The 14,940-nt window shown below is 44.4% G+C and overlaps 1 protein-coding gene across 2 annotated transcripts in view; it reads right to left on the bottom strand.

Annotated features, from left to right (window-relative positions):
• ZRANB1 (zinc finger RANBP2-type containing 1) overlaps positions 1–11,451 on the bottom strand; it is a 35,721-nt gene extending 24,270 nt beyond the window's left edge. The window contains exons 1-2 of one of the 2 annotated variants that reach the window (XM_042818011.1): positions 11,384–11,451; positions 650–747 (exon numbers count right to left, since the gene is read on the bottom strand). The gene's annotated coding sequence lies outside the window, so the exon portion shown is untranslated. Of the gene's footprint in view, positions 1–649; positions 748–11,125; positions 11,147–11,383 lie in introns of those variants that run through there. The other variant, XM_042818012.1, reaches the window with a different exon arrangement.
• Between the last annotated feature and the right edge of the window lie 3,489 nt (positions 11,452–14,940).

Raw genomic sequence — 14,940 nt, forward strand, 5'->3', positions numbered from 1 at the left:
AAACCCAACTGATGTGCATTGCACCAAAATGTATGAAAGTCAAGCTGGGCAAGGGGACAATCTGTTTTTCCTTCATACTATGAGGACACTGGCAGGAAGTGCTGGGAGGAGCTATGGCAAGGGTAAGACTTGAGAGTCAAATGACTAATACTCAAGCCACTTAAATGCATAACTGAGGACTTCCTAAATGCAGGAAAAGAACCTTAGTCATGCATTTCAAGAATTTCTTAAATTTGAGCAGTGCCATCTAAAAGAAATTCTGAAAATAGACAGACATTGAGCACAGCCAGTAAGTCTGCAGAAAGAAGACACAAATATTAAACTGCTGAAATAAAACAATGAGTGCAGCAGTATAAGGAACAGAGGGCTGAGATCTCTACTGCAGCAGTCACAGGACTTGGAAGGAAGAGGCATGTCAGATGGGCAGCTATACAAACAAGCAGTTCTTCTGTAGTAGTAAGGTACAGGTTTACATAAAAGCATACACCTCAAAATTTCACATGTGTTTAACCAAGACTAGGGCTTGATTTGACACACTTATAACAGCAGTGCTATGAGGTTAAAGCCACACTCAAAAGCAAAGCAAAGCTATGTGTGATAAACCAATCCAGTACTTTCATTTTACAACCCAGATTTCAATCCAACTCACTTTTTCTCTAATGAAGAGGAGATCCTGTCTTCATGCTGGCTCAGACCTTTTCCTCAGATTGCCAAATATGAAGGATGAGACTAAGCAGATAACTATTCCTGTAAACAGAATGAAAACAGACTCATTACAGGTTTCCTACTGGACTTGAGTAACCATAAAGTTAATTATTAAATGCCACACCTATTCTGATCCCAATTCGCATGCTTGAACTCAGTCACGGCCTGCTAAGGCTAAGCTACAGACTAGCATAAATAAGTCAATATTTGGAAAGAACCAGTCACCAGGAAAACGATCAGTTAATCTCCTAAAGAACCAGATCCAAGCAACATCAAATTCATATCAAGATGTCTGTAAACATCCTCAGTGGAATGTGAAACTTAGGATGGAGAGGAAGAAATCTCAACCCCCTCCAGTCAGCGTAGAGAGCAAATGGGATAAAGGTTATATGGCAGGTAGGCAGAGGATAAACAGAGAAATGCATACCATCTATTTCTTTTCTTACTACAGTATTGCTATGCAACACCAACAACTCAGTAATATACTATTCTGAAGCACGCACAACTGTCTGGAACAGGAATCTGTTGTATCAATTGACCAATAATTCTCATGTTCACCACAGTAAAACCCTCCTGGTTAGTGAAAACACTATGAGTATGGTAGCACAAAAGCTCAAACAAAGATGCACAACAGGATCAAATTCTAATCTAGAAAAACGAGGTACTTTATACCTTTTCTCCTGCCAGGAAATGCTTGACCAGTTAGTACATTCGTCACTCAAATACCTTCACAAGCACCATCATCTATCAAGGCACAGTTACACGTCCACGGCCACTGGTCAAGCCCCATGCTGCTGGGAGAGGCACAGCAGCACTCCTTTCCCCAAAGCCATACCCTCACTGTGCCCTCCTGTGGATTCCAGCACACAGCAACACTTTGCCTCAACAACTCGAGCCTCATCTATTCAGCAGCTCAGGCAGCTGTGCCAACAAGCACCTATCACACAGCTGGGACAGAAAGGGGACAGCACTACTGAACCACCAAGCTTTTCCAGAAAGCTCTGGCTCTAACCCATCTGAGCAGCCTGCAGAATACCTGAGTTCCACCTATGTGCTGTAAAACTGTCAGACTAGGAATGTGCTGAGAAGGCAATTAAGTTTCCTGCTGATTTCCTCCAAGATTTGCTCAAAGTTCACATATGAGAGTGGAAAATTAAAAGCAGTCAGATCATACTACAGCCCCATAAAATAAGGTGGGAAGAGGAGGGCGTTACCATAACAATATGAAGTCAATGCTACTGAAGGCAACTTATTTAAAGACAACTTTTCAGAAGCTTGGAGAGGAAAAAACACCACAAGCTGTTTCTCTACTCCAAAGGCAAACTAAAGCCTTGCCAAAATAGTTTCAAAACATACACAAGACTTAATGATAGAATAGATTAATTCCATTTGGTCAATAGCTTTCTTACCCATTCACCAAATTGGCTTTTTTAAGGACTAACATTTCTTCAAGCTTATTCTCTGTACCAACAACAAACGTAATGTTTCCTTATGAACTTGAGAGAACTGAACACGCTTTTGAGAATCCCAATCTCCCAAGTCAGATTGGTGCCCTACATGAAATGAAGCCTGAGAGAAAACTGCAGATGCCAACAGAGCCCCTCATCTGGCCTGGTTTGTAAAGCCTTAACCCTGCACTTCCCACTGCAAACAAATCCCAACAGAGAACAACCTCGTGCTGGCAGTGAGGCTGGGGAAGAGAGACTGCTGCTCCAGCTGAAAGGGACTGGCCACAGAAGTGATCTAGAACATCTTATTTTATGATACCAACTAACACAGTACACGCCGTGTTACAGAAAAGCTTTCGTAAGTACCATGAGAATAGAGAATAATTGTAGCTGAAAACCTAACATCAGCTTTTGTTTGAAGATTTTCACGTAGCTGGAAGACGGGGATGGATGCCACATTGAGTATTATCTATTAATACCAATACAGAAAGCTCCACGTTTTCAGACACAGCTCTTAAGAAGGCTGAGTGTCAGCAGCTTCAAAAGCTTTTGATACCAACCCCTACAGCACAGTCAGAAGAGAAAACGAGCACTTTCACAGGTGGGCTCTTACATCTTGGTATGACCTTCAGCTGCACCTCCATGCCAACACCAGAACCATCTGCTCTGCTGGCAATACTGGAACACCAGCCAGTCACCGAGCAGGCTGAGCACTAATATATTTTTGCAGTTACTTCTTTACCCCCCTGCCTTCAAGTGAGCCTGTTATTTCAGATTCTTCCCAGAGGAGAAGCTGAATCACACAGCACCTCCTCACAGAGGAATAGCACAGCAGTGCTATGAGGCCCAAGTGCATGCTTTCATGCCCAAAAAGCACGAGCAGGCAAGGAATTAAAAGCTATACAATTCCCAACAAGCTCCAATTGATCAGTAAGAGCAGGAGGCTAAATGCATTTGGGACAGACTAGTACAGTAATTTAGTATATTAGAGAGAACAATATTAATTTATTATAAATCAGATCCTAAAAAAATCAATTTTATGAAAAGTTATTCCGGTACAGTCAGTCATTTATAACAAATAATCAGAAAGCTGCCTTTGTTTTTTTTTTTTTTTTTTTTTTTTTTTGCTTTGTTTCAACTTTCAAGAATGCTCCTTGCTTAGGTGCTTAGGGAAGTATAAAATGACACGGGGAAAAAAAAAAGCTCTGAAGTCTTAAAATATATGTATTTTTCATGATAGGATGGAACTATCTTCCCCTGAATACAAGTCAGATCTTTACAGCAGCCAGAGGATAGTTTTCCTTCAGCTCAAGCGAGGCAGAAGGCAGAGCTCCATGCTGCTTGGTGGGCAAGCCTTTCCCAAGCAAGAGGCCAGCTGCTGCTTCAGCCCATACTGCTGATCTCTTGCTGGGGTTTGCCAGAAGCACATCTGTGCTGGTAACCTTACAGAATGAGACTGATCAACCTTCCCACCTTAACTTGTTGCTCACGAGTAATGAGTTCAGACAGAGCTCAGCTTGCTCCGTATTTACAGCACAAAGCAAGGTACAAAGCTACACCTTCAGTACAGCTACAGGGGGCTGCCTCAGTGCCTCAAGGTCAGGCTGCTTTATTCAGTTGTATTTCAGAACACCATGGAGCAACTCCTGAATGCCACTGAGTGTGGATGCTACACCTTACACACATCCAACCACAGAGAGGAGTGGGGAGAAATGGGGCTGTGAGTCAAAGCAAGAGATCAAGCTGCACTTTCCCTGTCTGTACCTTTTCTGTGTTGTGAAATGTGGCACTTAAATGTATGTCTGCTAAGAAAGCCTCAATCTGAGGGCTGTAATTGTTAACTAACAGCTGGAAAACATTGCTGTGAAGTTTATATATAAACACGTGTTAACATACGAAGGAAAAAACAGCTTTTAAGGAATAACTGCTTAAGATTAACTCTGCATAGTTTGACACACAGAAACATTCTCCTTTTTACATCGCTGCCTCAAATTCTTCCTTGGTTACCAATAAAACAATGGCTACACTTCCTAGAAAGCTGAAGTGCATTCATATACAGGTAAGATTCCCATCTAAAGCTGCCACATACTTGGATTATCACCAAAAACTGTCATGATTACATACATATTACTCTGCATTCAGGTAATTGCAGCTGTTCTTGTTGTGTAAAACTGCATAACACACACAAAAGCAGCACACATGAAGAACTGCGGTCCACAGCTCCCAAGGGGAAGGAATCCAATGGCTCTGATCTCACCCTTTACCAACAAAGGCACCAACACTTACAAATGCTGCCACTTTGTTGCTCACTCCAACAGGGACATCTCCTTAAGTTCGCCTTAACCTGTACCAAGGGACTCTTCAAAGGCCAGTTTGTCTCTTTCTCAAACTTGTAAATTTACTGAAAGTCTCCTCAACCATTTCCTACCTCAGACACTCTCCACTTTCTGTGTTACAAGTTTACTTTCGTTATTTGGGTCCAAGAATCCTTGTGGGGAAAAAAAAATTTACACTGTACACTTAGAGAAAATATGTTCTGAAATGGATTGCTAAGTATCAAAAACCATTTTTCACATGAAATTTGCCTTTGGTTGACTTTTTAAGGGGGAATTTTACTGTCAGTTTCCACTCTTACTTCATCACTTACTGTTATGTTCTTCTTTTCCCCAGCACTCCACCTTCAGCTATCTGCTACTCCTGCACCAGTTTTCCCATGTGTTCACAATGAGGCTCAACAAATGAGAGCACAACTACCCCAAAACAAAGCTCCAGGGAACGAACAGTGGGTTCCATTGTAGTCTCTGCAAATTAGTTTATAGAAAAGGAAAGACAAAACAGAACCACCACACTGACCTTGACAGTGGGATAACCATATCAGGTCAGCATTGAATATGGACGCTCAGCAATGAAGGCAATGACTACATATTATAATAAAGAACAAAAGCATTACTGCAAAGTCATAAATGCAGGAGCACTTTCTCTGTTAGCCTGAACACACTAACACATGTACTGCAGCAAGCATGCATAGTTTCTTTTGGTTGTTAGCATGATTCTTGAAAAATGAAGATGTCTCAGATCAGCAAGAAGGAAATCTTGCACCATCTTAGGAAAAGAGCAGCACAATGCATTTTTGCTGCTGCTCCAGGGCTGCTTTAGCTTACAACATCTGTGTTCCTCTACAGAACACAAGCAGGCTATTGGCAGCACAGGCAGTCAGAACAGGTCTCGGGCTACCACAGCAGAAAGCCCCTTCTGATATAAATGGATACCAGTAAGAAATGTTGGGACACAAAGGCCTTCGATGAACCTTTGGCTTTTTGGCATCGTCCCTCCCACCTTCACCCCAATCTCCACTACACAAATGCCAACACCATCAATGAAGTACATCAGCAGTACAAAAGACATGAAAAACTGGAAGCGTTCCACTCGTAACTGAAGAACTGCTTGCAATCTAGTACGTGAAAACTTCTGTTCTGGCAGTCCTGGCTGGCAGCTGATACCCTAGACTGCAAGCTCTCAGTGTGACCTGCAGACCACTTCTTATCTACTCCTGTAGAACACACATTAAAATCCAGAAGGCCCTGCTCTTACACAAGGACATACATCACGAGAAAGGCAGATCTCTAAACCAATTAAGAATTCTGATTAAGTAGTACATTTTGAAACATAAAGTCTGTTCTGACAGCAAGCTTCGCTTACAGTCTATCAAAAGCTGCTTCCATGTGGATGGATGGATTCACAGCTTGTTCCAAAACATCTTTAAGACTAATTGGTTAGATACTGACTGTGTTCAGAAATAAAATCACAATACTTTATTGCAGTTCTCAATATTCTATTCACGTGTCCATACAGGCATGACCATCTCAAACACCCCTTAAAGCCTGCCTTCACGTCAGCAAAATAATTCCCTGTTACACAGCACCTAACTCTGCAAACGTTCTGCGTGGTGTGAAGTCAAACATTCGGGAGATGACAGATCTCAGGAGACATCTGAAATACAAGAATGGAAAGCAGACTTTGTTAGGACACAGATCTACCTATACACAGACTGAGACGGAAGCCTCCATTCAGAACTAACAGATGGATGCCAACACTCAACATTCCCTCTTCCTGATCTTTGATTGTAACGTTTATCCCCTGTGTCCTCGACCACTGCAGTTAATCCTGCTGTAGACAGTGCAAAGCTTCCATCTGATTTGTACTGATCTCAAACCAAAGTATGCCTCCCCTTATTAAATCTCTGACTAAATACTAGAAGCAGCATTAACTGCTGAAAACAAAGCTATAAAGGACAATAGCAGTGGGTCACAATTCAGTGCTTTCTCATTTCAGGAGAGTCTTTTTCTTTTGTGGGTTTGTTTTTCCCTTCTTCACCTCCATTAAAAGCTAACAACTGCTGAAATGAGATGTTACGACACATTAAGAGGGACTAAATACAGCCACTTACTTAGAAACCAATACCATTTGGTAAAACAAGAGTAAGCAGATCAACAGTTACATAATAGATTGCATCTCCCACACAATATTAATCAAAACCAAGCAAACAGACCCAAAATAACGAGCTCCGAAAGAAAACTCACATGAACGCAGGCAAATTTAATTAATCTGAACACTGATCATCAGTCGAAGACAAATACCAACCCCAGATAAACACAGTAACAAACACATGTCATGAAAATTCAGTTAATTTTTTCCTTTCTCGATAACCAAAGTTGAAGGAGAGGTTTCCTTCTAAAAAGGCCAAACACAAAAGCACAGTTTATCTGTGTTTGGACTCCATGCCTAAAACATGAGACTTGTTTCTGTTTAGATCTCAACCACCCTTGCAGAAGATGAGGAAAACCAGATGTCACACTCTGAATAAAAACACACCGCTGAGTCAGACATCAAAACTTAAAAACACTTAAACCTGTCCAGCAACCAGGGAATATTGCATTAAAATTTGTACGTTTGACATTCAGTTCTAGTAATTATCCTCTGGACCTCCCTAATAGTGGTTGACCATAAATTAGATCATGGCTAGATGCAGACATTCACCGTTTGGTGGAGAAAAACCATCTGCCTGCAAATAAAACAAGCAGCACTCTCCACGTCAGCTATTGTGCAGCTTCCCCCTCATTAATGGCAAGCCGCTTTGGGATACAGTTAAGGACTGCCTTTGGTAGATGTTCTTGCAACTAGGTTCAACTTCCAGTGCAAAGAAGCCATACAAGCTATGCTCATGGCTTCATCCAGCTCTTCCTGAGATACTGGCTAGACAGCACAGTGGCACAGGGAAAAAAAAAGCCAACCTGATAGAACACACAGCACTGCTCAACACAGTGCAAAGCACTCGTATCAACTATTGTGGAAAACAAAAACCCAAAGCAATAAAGATTTTAAAACATTTTCAGATCATTTTACTATCGAAGTTGGCTATTCATTTTTACGTATATAAATATATATGTATCAACTGTATCAGTAATAATCCCTGCTCTGCTCACAACAGCTTACCAGCAACTCAAGCTAACCACAGAATCACAGCATGCCCTGGGTTGAAAAGGAGCACAGTGCTCATCCAGTTCCAACCCCCTGCTGTGTGCAGGTCACCAACCAGCAGCCCAGGCTGCCCAGAGCCACATCCAGCCTGGCCTTGAATGCCTGCAGGGATGGGGCATCCACAGCCTCTTTGGGCAAATTTTATTGTTCCAATAAAGGCAGCTACTCAAGAAAGGACATTAAGCCAAAGCAAACCATCAGAACTTTAAATTTTAGTATTTGGTAACAAAGTGATGGCAAGCACGACCCAAATGTCACCACACACTGGCTTCTATGCTGATGGGGAACTGCAGACTCTTTGCTCACAAGTGACAGCTTCAGAAAGAAGTCCTATTTACACTTCAAAAATAGACACAAGTTCATCCTTGCAGCCCCCCCACGCCCGGACAGCAGGCGTCACACCTGCCATTTGTTTTGTCCCTAGCTCTCATTACTTCCAGTGTCTGCAACTCAGCCTTAAAGTACCCTTGTTTTAAGAACAAGCAGGACAGATTATACCAGGAAAAATTCAAATACCCGAAGGGAAAAATGAAAAATGCCAACTTAATTACACCTGCCACACAGCAGGAGACACAGAGAGCTGCAATCTTGTCTGGTTTGCAGACAAGACGCCCCACACATACCAGGAACTTCTCCACTCTCCCCCACTTTATTGATTATAAAATGAACTCTACAATTGTTTCTGCATTCTTGAGCCAAGGTCAACCCCTCCTGAAGACTGCTCCAGTCCTCACTGCATTCACCCCCTACTGCACTCCTTCCAAACCTTTACTCCTCTGATACCTGTCACCTGAACAAGTTTTGGATCAATGGGACACAAGCACAGGAAGAGGGAAAAATAGAAAAGCACGCTTCTTTTGAAACATACAAGGACTGAAAAACTCCAGGTCGAATACAGAGCTCCTACCTGCACCACAAGAGGAAAACATTCATAAGCTAATAAGTTTTCAGAATAGTAATAACGCAGTTTTTCTTCTAAAGTATTAGCTGTTAGGCACCAAAGGGATAAATCCTGTTATTAACCTTCTATTTCAAAGAAGTTCCAAGGGAATCAAATACATGCATGAGAGAGCAACTGATGCAAATGAACAAGAACCTCCCGAAGATGACAAGTGTTACAGTCACAAAATCAATCAAACCCTCTGCAGTTTGCAGCACTGTCGGCTCAGCAAGAAGCGCTATGAAAAAGCAAAGTGCCTGAATTACCAATGTTTGAGATCTTAATTAGAAGATGAAAGCTCTTTTTAAGGTGTAACAAATTCCATTCAACTGACATTTCAGAACTAAAATTATGCATTCTTTAATTGATTTTTCCAAACTATACCATTTGACAAGTGAAGTAAGAAGCCCTTCATGAGCCGCGCTAAGAAAAAAGGGAACATCCTCAACTTCTTCTCATTGCCTTCTTTATCTGTAGTACTACTTAACAAAAACATTTAAATGAAGAAATCTGTTACAGCTAAGCCAGCCATTTCCAGCTGCCAAACTAAAGTTTAGTTCCATTTTAGTACCAGGAGACTTGGATTCTAATTCATACAGTCAAAATGAGGATTACTTGTTGACATCAATTTTGAACGGCTCAAAATAACTCAGTCTTCAAGTTTGGGCAGTCAGGATGAAGGGGCACGAGACTGCTAACAGAACTGCCAGCAGCAGTTTAACTGTTTTGCTGTCATTTGTAGCTGTATGTCATGCTGAAGGCTGCATTAATATGAAATTCTACATAATCTCAACTCTGTGCAAGCCTGATAGAGCAGAGAGGCTGCAAAGAAAAAGCTTAATGCCTAGGTTAATGCCACATGAACGAGTCATTACACTGATGTTTCTGAACATACATTGATCAAAAAAAAAAAAAAAAAAAAAGCTTCCCATACAATAAGTATTTTCTGCTTACATTACTGATTATTTATGGACCTATCTTGCAAAGATAAATGGAAACACAGATGGGGCTTCCTGCCACAAAACAACCTACATGCTGACTGACATGCAATTAAAATGGCCATGCACATCTAAATAAGACTCAAAATGCCGCCTTGACCAAGTTTAACTGGTCTCCAATTTAAGTCATGCTTCCATGATGAATCCCATTGATGCTTTTATGCTACCCAGTATTGCAATTAAATTAATATTTTTAATTATATTCCAAGAAAATGCTAATGGTACAACTCTGCAATGACAGATTACAGCCTCACAGGTCATCACCATCTGCCCATCTATATAAAATCACAGAATACCCCGAGCTGGAAGCAACCCATACAGAACAAGTCCAACTCCCAGCGCACTAAGTAGCCTAAGAAAAATAAAGGTAACAACTTTTTTTTTTCCCCCTAAGAGAGCTACACCATGTAATTAGAGTTTCCCCTATCCTACACAAGGCAACGCATCCAAAAATTGTTTCCTTTTAATGCTGTGACAGATGTAAATCAGAAGTGACGTTCACATACGAATGCACACTGAGACACTACATCCAGCTGCCTTGGGACAGAGGCAAATAAGAGTCTGTGAGCACACTTCCATCATTACCTGTGTCCTCCCTCTCTGGGCAACCGCTTAAAATACAACCAGCCAGGGAAAGAAGATTTAGGTTGGATGTCGGGGGGAAGTTCTTTACTATGAGAGTGGTGAGGTGCTGGCACAGGCTGCCCAGAGAGGCTGTGGATGCCCCGTCCCTGGAGACAGAGACGTTCAAGGCCAGGTTGGATGGGGCCCTGGGCAGCCTGGTCTAGTATTAGATATGGAGGTTGGTGGCCTTGCATGTGGCAGAGGGTTGGAGATTCATGATCCTTGAGGTCCCTTCCAACCCAGGCCATTCTGTGATTCAGCCTTCACAAACCTCTCCCACAGCCAGCAAACACACAGTTATCAGGTGAGGAGAGACAAAAAAAAAAAAAAAAAAAAAAAGAACACCATGACCCCAATAGGATACGACAGGAACCCCCAAGAATTCCAAACAAACTTTCCAGCATTGTTACCCCTGAATGGCAGCACTGTGACAGAAAGTTCTCAGCGCCCGCCATGGAGGAGCCCAGGCTTCTCTCACCCACCATAGGCAGCCCTGGAGGCTTCGTGTGACTGCACACACAGCAGGCACACCGGGACCTCCTGGGAGCCTACCTGAGTCTGGCGGGAGCTGCTGCAGGCTGGGAGAGAAAAGGCACAGCCCTGAAAACACCGACGGTCGAGGCTTAGCGCTACTGACTGAACTTTAATCCAAACAAGAAGCGAAGCACAGCCTCACCTCGCAAGAACAAACTGTTTTGAAGTACGCCCAGCCAGTGTCGCTGCCCATTGCCAGCAGTACGACAGAGAGCAGTGCTGTAACCCCCAGCGCAGGCACACGGAGGAGATCGCACCCCTTATTCCATCACAGCACACGGAGCCAGGCAGACACCCCGCCCCCGCCCCCCCCGAGGTAACGACGAGACAACAAGGACCTCACTCCGGCAGCCCCCGGTACCGCAGCACAACACCACAGAAGCGCTCCCGGACAATCCCGGCCGTCCTGCCTTTGTACGCCGGCCCCGCGACGGAGACAGGGAGCGATGCGGCACCCCGGGGCCGCTCCTCCCCCCTCCCTCAGGAGGAGCCGAGCCCTGGCCGGGCAGCACAGCCCGCGGGCGACCCGCACCCTTTCGGACGCTCCCCAGGAACGGCCGCCCCGTCCCGCAGCCCGCTAGCGGAGCTGGGTTTACCTGTCCGCCCCGCCGGGAGCCGTCCGTCGGGCACACGCTCGGCGCTGCGCCCCGCGCCGCCCCCCGGCCCGCTGGCTGAGGCGCGCTCTCCCCGCTCACGACATGGTTTCTCCCAGCGCGGCGAGCTGCCGCGGCCGCGGGCGCTCCCACTCGGCACGGCCGCGGGGGGGGTAAGGGGGGGGGAGGGGGGAAAGCCCTTCGCCCCGCTCCCGGCCTCCTCTAATGGCGGCGGCTGGAGTGGCCCAAAGCAAAATAAACCCCCATACGGCCAGCAGCCCGCACGTCAGCTAGGCCTGCCGGCCTGCCCCGCACTCATTGGCCGAACGTGCGCCTCTCATTCCGCCAATCGGCGCGCGCCTCTTTGGAGAGAACGGGTGACGTCATCCCTACCCATGGGGGCGGGGCGGAGGGGGAGGAGGCGGGACGCTCATTGGCCCCGCCCCTCGCGCGCCTGCCGTTCTCTCCTCGCGGCGGTTTCAACGGCGCGGGGTGCTGTGAGGGAAAGCCTCCCGCGGGGCTCAACGGCCCCGGACGGCCGTGCGCAGGTTAAGCACGATAGTGAGCCTTTCCAGCGAGCATCCGCATCAACTGAAATCTAAAAGCACTGATACAGAGTTTCCTCTGGAAGTAATCCCTCTTAAGCACTGCTTATGGCCCCCATAAACGGCTCTCATGGCAGCGGGCTCTGAAAATGCCTCTTAAAATACCAACTTCTTTAGCAGCTGTCCTTCCAGTTTTCTCGCAGGAAAGGGGCGTTCTATGCAAGATGAGACCCCAGTGAGTGTCAGTGCCCACCCACCGCAGCTGCCCACGACTTGCTTACATTCTCACACGGCGGTGTATTTCTGCACAGAAATGAACTGCCGCGATCCCCTCAGCACCTCAATTCCGGCGCAGCAGGTGTGGAATCGAGCGCTGCTCAGCCAGACTCCTCTTTAAGTTCTCGGATCAAAAAACCCTTCTTTGCCCACATCTCAGCTCTCCTCTCCTGGTCTTGCATCACTTGATACCTATCTGCTTTTCCACACACTTTTTGTTTCAGGCTTCTGCAGATGTTCTAGCGCTTTTATCTCCGTGGTTTCGTGCACTATTCCCAGCCAAGGCAATGGAGGAGCCTCCATTAACAACTAACTGCTCATCCCTCAGGGTTGCACTGGGAAGCTCGTCCCTGCTGACGAACTGGAACCATTCCTTTTCATCGAATCACAGAGTCATCGAGGCTGGAAAAAAAACCACTAAGTCCAATCCCAGCCCACCCCACCATGCCCACTGCCCACATCTCTCAGTGCCATCTCTGTGGTCAGAAACACCTCCAGCGATGGTGAGCCCATCACTCCCTGGGCAGCTGTGCCAGTGCCTCACTGCTCTTCTGGAGAAATTATTCCTAACAGCCAACCTGAACCTCCCCTGGCACAGCCTACAGCCATTACCTCTCATCCCATCTCTGTTACCTGGGAGGAGAGGCTGACACCCAAAGCTTTGCCATGAAGGAAAAGCACGCACTGTGCTCAGAGCAGCAATGCCTTGCGCTGGAAAAAATGCCTTTTGTCCAGGAGACAAGCATCTAAACTGGAGTCAGGATGAGTAAAATTAAATTGTTTCAGGAGACCAAAACAGAAATATGTTTCAATTTGCAATTAAACTAGTCCCATACACGCACAGAAAAGTATGGAGGAGTGTAAAGTGGGGATAACGAGATTCATCTTTCTGAAACCAGTGATTTACTGAAATCTCTTTCTATCTTCACTGAACAAATTGTGCTCTCATCTGAATCTTTGGGAAAAATACTACCAATTACATGTATTTAGCTATAGAAAGGATTGGGACAACAGTATTTTCTTTCACACAACCATATGGAAAATCCAGATAAGGTTGGATAAGTCATGTGAAAGAAATATTTCTCAAGAAATCATGCCATCTTCCTGCTTAGAAATAATGCAGAAAATGCATCCCTTGCTCTTGAAGGAAAAGCAGTCCTCTAAACCAATTAGTGATGAGATCAGTCATAAAAGTTGCTACAACACTGCAATGATGGGAAATTTTCCCCAAAAAATGTTATAGATTAAACTGTCTGAAGAGATATGAAAATAAAAATAATACATAATTTAGTAGAACGTAGCAATTCAAATCCTTACAGAATATTTCCTAACCCTGTCAGGAAACCGTTTGATGGTCTTGTTATAAAAACATACTTTTAACAAAACACAGTGCCCCTGCAGCCCGTGAGCAGAATGCAATGTATTTTACAATGCAGAAAAAGACCTTTGAAGAAGGTAGGTTCATATCGCTTCAAAACCTTTTGTTGCATAGCAAGCAAAAATTACGACCAACTGAAAGAAAGACGTTTGAAAATTCTAGAGAGAAATGATCTTCCTGTCTGCATAACTATTCTGCAGAGCAGGAAGGAATGAAATGGGTAACTATGGTATAGGAAGGCAAACACACATGCAAAATTGAATTTGAAAATAGTTCTCAGGGCTGCTTATTTCGAAAGGGAATCTCAGCATGTTGGCAGTATTATTGGTAAGATCGGGTCACTGGCTGGATCTCAAAAGCTGCTGGCATCTTCTGCAAGGTTTACTTTGGAGGAATTTACCATTTGTTCTAGACTTAAACAACAGAGCACAATAGGAATGACCTGTCAACAATTCAGAGCATTGCTACTTACCCGTGTATTTTATCTGATTAAAGCCTTCAGAATTCTGATATGGAGAAAAAAAATCAGGTTCTAGCTGACTTGACATCTCAATTCTTGATAGATTTGGTATTTGACTACCTTATTCTTTCCTAATGTCAGAAAGACGATTCTCTTTATTGTAGAGGTAGCAGAAATTGTAGGTAAGTACTAATTTCTCATATTCCACTCTAAATTTTAACTTTGTTCCACCAGATAAAGGACAAATTTTAACTGCCTAGTAATGCATTTGGAACACTCAGACCTGCTTGACAGCTTATGATGCTATTTGAGGGACTTTGCTTTGCAGAGCTGAATCCACTCGTGTCTTGGAGAGTATGTGCCTTCACAGACTGGCTGCGTAAGAAACAGAGCTGCCTTCAGTCACTCAGAATAAATATATATAGATATACTAGCACTGTTAGCAAGGTTCCTTCCCTCAGCCCTCCCTGACGTTACTGTGCTGATGCACCCTGCTCATAACCGAGCAAATGATACAGAATGCTATAATTGGGAACAAAGCTCTGAAACCATCCACAGGAGCAGATCTCTACATGTCGCATCATGGCATTCAGCTAAGCAAAACTGTACTTCAGGTAACCAAAAGACACATACCAGATTATTTTATGCTGGCACGGATTCTTTTCATATCACAGCAGAATTTTCTGAGTACAAGATGACATCTGGTTAGTGATGTCTAAGCACAATCTCTCCCTTATGCAGTTCTCTTTTCCCTGGTAACTACTCGCTCTCAGGCAGTGCTGGCTCCCATTAAGGCAGTTCATCCCAGCTCGCCCAGGAGCAGGGCTGTACATGCTCACCAGATGGTTCTTTCTCACCAGCTGAACTTTGAATACGCAGAACTCTCTGCTCACACCAGTGC

Source organism: Centrocercus urophasianus, unplaced genomic scaffold (assembly GCF_019232065.1).
Source record: "Centrocercus urophasianus isolate 14NV4802_14NV808 unplaced genomic scaffold, USGS_Curo_1.0 seq_17, whole genome shotgun sequence".
NCBI classification, from domain to species: domain Eukaryota; kingdom Metazoa; phylum Chordata; class Aves; order Galliformes; family Phasianidae; genus Centrocercus; species Centrocercus urophasianus.